This window comes from Penaeus monodon, chromosome 39 (assembly GCF_015228065.2).
Source record: "Penaeus monodon isolate SGIC_2016 chromosome 39, NSTDA_Pmon_1, whole genome shotgun sequence".
In the NCBI taxonomy this organism is placed as follows: Eukaryota; Metazoa; Arthropoda; class Malacostraca; order Decapoda; family Penaeidae; genus Penaeus; species Penaeus monodon.
In genome coordinates, this window is record NC_051424.1 from 85,258 (window position 1) to 93,419 (window position 8,162).

Here is an 8,162-nt window from a genome sequence, read left to right on the forward strand (position 1 = left end):
AGTTAATTGGTATTTTTTCAGTAACAGTCAACCATTATTCCTTGTCTCTTACAGGGCAAAGTGGTAACAAGATAATGCTACCATTTTCTGGGTTTGTCATAACAATTTTCAAAAGGAACATTTAGAATAGCAATGGAATATATCAATCCAGTCATTGTCCATCGGATGACATGGAGTAATAACAACGAGGGGAAGTACAAGAAAACACATGAATATGCCAAAAGCTTTTTCGCATTTAATGCTTCATCTGGGCATATAAGACTAGAGATACATAGAGGTATATATACATGTACTGAGCGGTCAGGTCACATCAGTAATTAGGTGTGTGACGACCTTGGCTAGTTTGTGGCTCCCTGTTGGTGTTCAAGTTTGTTGAGTGTATGAATGTACTTCTTTTGTCGTGGGGGCAGTTCTTGTTTAATGATGGAGGCCTGGGACCACTTAGGGAGATGGCTGTCGGTGTCGACGTGATCAACGAAGGTGCTTCTCGTCATGTCCTTGGAGGGTGCTGTGGTGTTGGATGATTCGTTTTTCGTGGAGGCCACATCTTGTCTCACCTATGTATACTTTGTTGCAGCCACCGCAAGGCATGCTGTACACCTGCCTAAGAGATCTGTTGTGGTCTGACCTTTTTTCCCTTATGATGTCTCTGATCTTCTTGCCAGAAGTGGTAGCTATCTTCATTGTGCGGCCCAACAGGGCCTCCAGGTATTCTGTCAGCTGTGAGTGTGGGATAATAATTTTGTGTGTCTTGTTCTGTGTGGCGTTCCCCTGTTGATCTGGTCATGATCTTTTCTGCCTTGTGTTGAGGTGGTCGAGCAAGGTGTGAGGGTAATGAGGCATTGGAAGGTGTTACTGCCATGTTGTATTTCCTCCTCCAGGAACTCAGGGCTGCAGATTCTAAGTGCTCGGAGGAGGAAGCCAATGACCATGTTTTCTTTGATTTTATTGTTGTGGGCATAGAAATAGTATATAAAACCATCTTTATTTGTGGGCTTCCTGTACACAGAGAACGCCAGGCCGTCAAGTCTCCTATTGATTAAGGTGTCGAGGAAAGGAAGCTGTTCATTCATCTCCTCTTCTGTATAACTAATATTAATATTAATAATATTTTGGTTTGCATTCACTCTAACAGTCGGTAATGTCCATCATCAGCAAATTAGTTTTGATTTAAAATTGTTCGTTTCTGTTGTAACGAGCACTTCAATACAAAGGCCACCCCATGGTTGGAATTTTGAACTTTGGAAAAATAAGTGAAATATTGATTATTTTGCATTGAAGAAGATAGTACACAATGATACCAACTCTAAAATAAAAAAACTATATGGAATTTTGAAATCGGTCTTATGCACTTGCTTTGTAGGTTGATACAGCTGGCCTACACTTTGCATACGTTTCAAGTAAGAAAAAAGCAACCCGAGGATGCTACTGTTGGTCAATTGGTCAATTTTGTACTGATATTGCCATCCACAGTTCTCCATTTCTCCACAATCAGATTTTCCAAGAAATAATAAAAAAAATATATATATATAAAAATATAACCAAAATGAAAAAGGATTATTCGTAATTTCTGGCTTAGAAATAATCTAGGGTTTACGATTTAATGCATTTATTAAATGTTTCATACAGGAATCTCTACTTTCATATCAAAGAAAAAGACAAAGAAAAAAACAAAGAAAAAAATAAAAAAGAAAAAAGGAAGAGAAAAAAAGAAAAAAAGAAAGGAAATAAGAGAAAAAAGAAAACCAAAGAAAAGAAAGAAAAAAAGAAAGAAAAAAAGATAGATACCTTTACAATGTATTGGTCCCTATTGAAAACAATAATTCTGATTAACTTGGTAATAATCTAATATCAAAGTACACTAAATTTGTTTTTTTAATATATATAATATCATTTGATTTGGTAAAGAAACAATAGAAATAACTAACTTTGGAATGTGTACCATGACCTGATTTCTTAATAATATAATAATATAATAATAATAAATAATAATAATAATAATAATATAATATATAATACAATAATAATATAAAGAATTATATATATACATACATACATCATACATATATATATAATTATATATATATATATATATAATATATATATATATATATATATATATATATATATATATATATTATATATATATATATATATATATATATATGCATGGGCCCCCCAAAATTTAAATATAGTTCACCACAACAGAGTTGGAAAAGTTAACAAGAAATTTAAAAATTGGAGCATGACGTACCCTTCCTGTAGAGTTGATCAAAGTGAAGAATATTTTAAAAGTAATTCAGGGATAAATTCGACCTCTGGGATGCTCCCATGCAACATCCCAAAATGAGTATTTTTTTTTTCTTTTTGGGGGGTCTCCAAAAGTGGGGATGTCCCATTAAAATTATATATGAGACAAATTACCATTTTATACTCTATAACACTATAACATGAAAAAGAAATCAACTAGTTATCTAAAACCATTTTTTTTTAATGATCAAATGAGTGGAGCAAGGTAGACTTTTCTCGGGATTGTTCCAAGGGGGGGGGGGTTAAAGGGCCTAATTAAGTTAGCTAGCCTATGTTCTACATACAAGAATGAAGAAACTGCCACAGGACTGTTTGAGCCCAAACCGGTTTACTTCTTGGGAGGTGCAAATGCATAAGCACCAACAGGTAAACTTCAGACACAGGTAATTAGAGCCAGGTACACCTGTATGGACTTTTGCTTGTTGCAATCTTGTATATGGCATTTGATAATGGCATTGAATATAGATATAAGTTTGGGGATTTCCAAAAGAACACTTTTATATCAATATCAGAAAAATGAAAATCACAATGATTTATGAAGAAATATTTTGTGATTTTTTTTCTTCAAAAATGTGAGTTTTGTGTACATTTATACTTGAAATATGCTTGCCATTGAGACTCCCTGGTAATATGCTGTAGCTTATGTAAGGGTCTATATGTGTACTGAGTACAAAGCACTTATGTTAAAAAATAAAAGTATAACTAATGATGATAACATTTCGGTTTGGAATAGCTCTAGCGGTTGGTGCATCCACTGTCGGCAAATTTGTTTTGATTTCAAATTTGTCGTTTCCATTGTAAGGAGCACTTCAGTACAAAGTCCACCTCATGGTTGGAATTTTGAACTTTGTAAAAATAAGTGAAACACTGATTATTTTATGTTGAAGATGATAGTACCCAATGATACCCGCTCTAAAATGAAAACTATATGGAATTTTGAAATTGGTCTTATCCATTCACTTCATAAGGAGTTCATAAAGCTAACGCACCCTTTTCATGCATTTCCAGTAAAAAATACTACCTGAGGACACTACCATTGGTCGTAGGTAACATAAATATGGAAAATACCAACTACACTCAGGTGTCCGATCATTCTGTTCACTTATTTGCAAAGATAATGCGCTCAAATGACTGACCACCAACACTGTAATGATTTTCTATGCCCAATGGTCATTTTTTACAAATATCAATAAAGAAAACTATTTTCTTTTTATGTAAAAAATGGGTTTACTCCTATCAAATGAGGATGATTAAAACAGTTAACCTCATGTGTGTGTTTATATACATGTCAACCTTCTCAGAAATTAAAACCACCCAGTGGCCAGCTCTACCCAACCCTTTTGGAGAGTTGAAAAAAATTCAACGGCCTTGGAACTTCTCGCTGTAAAATAATTTTATACATGTGCTTCCATAGTTCTAAAAATTGAACTGATATGTTGTATTCAAGCTAGAATCAAAATCATATAACAATTTTGTACTGATATTGCCATCCACAGTTCTTCATTTCTTCTCAATTGGATTTTCCAGAAATTAAAAAAAGAAAGAAAGAAAAAAAAAGATGATTAGTAATTTCTGGTTTAGATTAGTTGTCTTTATGATTTAATGCAATTATTAAACATTTCAGACAGGAGTCTATACTTTCATAAAAAGAAGAAGAAGAAGAAGAAGATAGTTTTACAAAGTGTGGTCCCTTTTGAAAACAATAATTCTGCTTAACTTGTTAATAATCTCATCTCAAAGTACACTATTTTATATATAATATATATATATATATATATATATATATATATATATATATATATATATATAGATATATTATATATATATTATATTATTAAAAAATAAATAATATATATATATATATTATATATATATATATATTATATATTATATATATAATATATATATATATTTATATATATATATATAATATCATTAGATTTAGCAAATAAATAATAGAAATAACTAACTTTGTTTCATGAGCAGGCAGACCGTCCCACATTCGTTAGTTTCGAGTGCCTCCATATCTTATTCCTTCTTCCACGAGTGGTTTGGAGAGCACAGACCATACTTTGCCGAAATTTTTTTTTTATTTTGAAAAAAAAGAAAGAAGAAAAGAAAAAAAAAAAAAAAAAAAAAAAAAAAAAAAAATATAAATATATATAAATATATATATATATATATATATATATATTATATATATATATATATATTATATATATATAACATATACATCATATTGTGTTTATATTATATATATATATATATATATATATATATATATATTATATATATATAATATCTAATATATATATATATATATATATATATATATATATATATATATGCATGGCCGAAAAATTTAAAATACAGTTCACCATGGCAGACAGTCCGAAAAATCAAAGGGAAGAATATTTTTTAGGTAGTTCAGGGATAATTTCAACCAATGGGAGAGTCTGACACATCATCTTTTTGGGGGTGTCCCCTCACAAAAGGGGAAGGCCTTGTTTAAATTATATACGAGACAATTCACAATTCTATACTCTATAACATGGAAAAGAAATCAACTATATATCTACAACAATTTTTTTTAATTATAAATGAGTGGAGCCATGTAGGCTTTTCTTGGGTTGGTCCCCTTAACCCTTTCCCAACGGGTAGTATTCATAGTGGCCCAGGCCCCGCTGCTGGGGGCTTATATCGTCGCCCTAGCATGCGCGACCACTCATGCCAAATACCAGCATCCCATGCCATTTCTTCGTAATACTACGAAGATATGTTGTATTTTCAGTTTTCATTATTTTCTGGTCTCTACTTGCCAAACTTCCTGAGAAATCGAGGCTGAAGGGTATTTTTGTTGTTATATAGACTCCATAGTTGATCATTATTCAGTCTATAGTCTGAATAAAATAAGCAGTGTGCGGCATCATGGAGCTGAAATCGTCGGTTTGTTGCATTTTTTTTTTTTTTTTTGCATAGTAAAAATGAGAAAGCGTTAAAAACAACTTAATCACCCCTTTCAGTGGCAGAAAAATAATATTTTGCCGTGATTGTAACAAAAAATAACTCATGGCATGTCCATACATACACCATGGCATGTACATACATGCCCCCGGCAGATAGTCCCGCCATGCCATGGTATGTGCGTACATGCCACCCGTCAGAAATCGGTTAAGTAGTTGGAAGCTGTTTCAGCGAACTGGGAAAGAGGGGAGCCTGTGGTCCAATCAGACAGCTGTGAGATGTCCAGTATGAACTAGTCAGGTCTCAGTAGTGAGTCTTGAGAAGCGCCTGCTGGTAGGAAGGCAAGGACAAGGCTGTTGGACCTGGCATGACCCAACCTGGGAAGTATGCAGAGCTGAGTTGTGCAGGTTGTGTGTCGTGGCTGCTACAAGCTAAAGCTTATGAGAATGCAGTTGCAAAGCCTATTAACTCAGTTTTTAATAAATAATATCAATTATGTAAGTTACAAAACCAGTAATAATAAAGGCATTTCAAATAGTGCCTCGCTCTGGGAATATAATCTACTCTGCCTGAGTAATCCTGTATCTTTTACCTTTCCAGCATGAGCAATGACTACATCTGGCAGCAAGTTTTCTACTACAATAACACAATTACAGCCTGTGCGGTGCATTGGCAACATTCTCGACTAGAAATCTTGGTGACCTAAGTTGAAGTCCCAGACTGTCAGTGGATGTCAATCCTGGCCATTCCTTGTACAGAGTTTTATATAAATACACGATAAACAGCAGCCGTAACTTGACTGGTCATGCAAGCCTGACACCAAACCCTAGATTATTATTATTATAATTTTAGTGAATTGTCATTACACAAGAACCATTGACTGTTCCTGCTGCCATTATTTTGGACTTTCTGTATTCAGATCTCCACAGAAAAATCTAATCAGATTAATTTCAATTAAAGCTAAGTAGAGTTTCAAGGAAAATAGATTTGATATGTACATTTCTTCCATAATTGTGAAACTTGCTTTTCAAAAAATCCCTTTTTAAAGCTACCTGTTCACAAGTCACAGATTTAGTAATTAAAATTCTCTTACCTCTGTCAGGTCCAGGATGTGCCGAGGCCCAGTTATCAGCCAGACATTCAGCTTTGGACAAGGAAGTCATGTTAATTCACACAACTAGAAGACCTGGGGAAAGTGAAGCCATCAGTTGATATCGAAGCATGAAGTCTACTCATGAACCATAACTCCTCCTATTGTAACAAGCATCAATCCAATAATCAAAATAGCATACTGAAGTTGTGGTTAGATTTGCACCCAATATCTGAAACTGTTGCAAAGACCAGAGACACAGAATCAATGTAACTACACTGCTGTAATGTTATCTGGTCACACTAGCCACCCTGATATGAGCAAAGGGGGCTCACTGTATGATGTGGCAGGAACAAAACTGCCTCAAGATACATTGAAATTAACAATACTGCTACAACACCTGAAATAACTGAAATAACACCACACCTACTTAAAATATTCTGTATATGTACAGAAGTACATTTTATATCTAAACAGAGTGTATGTAATATCTGAGTGCTGCAGCAATGGCCCAAATTACTTATTCTAGTAAGAGAATGGTTGTAGGCTTCCCTCCTGAGATTTATAGACCACTGATGACTGTGGACTACTCCAGACTGACCTAAACTCCCTCAAGCAATGGGTAACTACATGGCATATGGACTTTAGGCCTGAGAAATGCAAAACTTTAAGTTTCAACTGCTCACAAACACCTATAAAATTCCCTTGCTCAAGCCACTCACAGTAGCTATCCAACACACAAACACACAAATACCTAGGCATCACAATGCACACCAACTTGCTCAACACACACTGATAAAATGCAACAGCCTGAGAAGGAATCTACACAGCTATACAAAAGCCATAAAACACACTTGTCCATCCAACAATGGCATATTGCACAGCAGCTTGGGACCCAAACATGCAAATAAATATTAATACACTAGAAAAGTGCAACCAGGTTCATTACAAACAACTACACTAAAACACCTGACATCACAATACCTATCAAATAACAATCAAATATGGACACCATTACAATATCCAGATAAACACACACATTAACAACTACATATAAAATCCCACACAAGCAAATTGAAATAAATAATCTCAATTATTTATATCACACAAATGCAACAAACACACACAACACTCACAACAGAAACACGAGACAAGCCACATTTGTGCAGATTTCTGCAAACGCTCCCACTTTCTGCGCCCTTTCGCGACTGCAACAGACGCCCCAGCACATTCACCTGCAGTGGGGGCCGCCTTGCACCTGCCCTCCCGGCATGCACCTGAAAGGGGGAGGCCTAAGTCCTCTCTTAGGCCTCCCCCTTTCCCCAGTGCCCAAAGGACCGGGGATCAGACTCCCACCGTGGGTGCCCAGTGTCCCTGCAATGGGGAGACTCGGTCGGCCTCCCACAGTGGCTCCCTTCTCCGCGCCTCCGCACTGGAGAGCAACCTCTGAGGACAAAAAGGCTTCAACTACTGCATTGCCGAAGCCTTCCTCCTGCCTCTCACCTTTCCGCCGCGGGGTCTGGCCTCTCGGGTGGGGCTCAGGGCTCGCCATTCGGACAAGTGCAATGTTTCCCGACGGCAACTGGGTGAGCACTGCCTCCGTCCAGGGTTTGTTGGCGTTCGTGTAAGCGAGTCGGCGTTCTCTTACGGTCGCCGGATGCGAGTTCGGGTTACTTTTCATATCTTCTTATGTATTTTTTTGGTATCTTCTTAGGTACACCCCCCTCATCTCTTTCTCTCTCTGTCTTCTCTCTCTCTTTTTTCCTTTCTCTCTCTCTTTCTCTCTTTTTTTCTCCCC

The 8,162-nt window shown here is 35.8% G+C and overlaps 1 long non-coding RNA gene across 2 annotated transcripts in view; it reads right to left on the minus strand.

Annotated features, from left to right (window-relative positions):
• Positions 1-8,063, minus strand: part of LOC119597365 — a 22,060-nt gene extending 13,997 nt beyond the window's left edge. Inside the window, exons 1-3 of one of the 2 annotated variants that reach the window (XR_005230828.1) lie at positions 7,868-8,063; positions 6,368-6,460; positions 5,352-5,651 (exon numbers count right to left, since the gene is read on the minus strand). This is a non-coding gene — a long non-coding RNA (uncharacterized LOC119597365). Of the gene's footprint in view, positions 1-5,351; positions 5,652-6,367; positions 6,461-7,867 lie in introns of those variants that run through there. The other variant, XR_005230827.1, reaches the window with a different exon arrangement.
• Between the last annotated feature and the right edge of the window lie 99 nt (positions 8,064-8,162).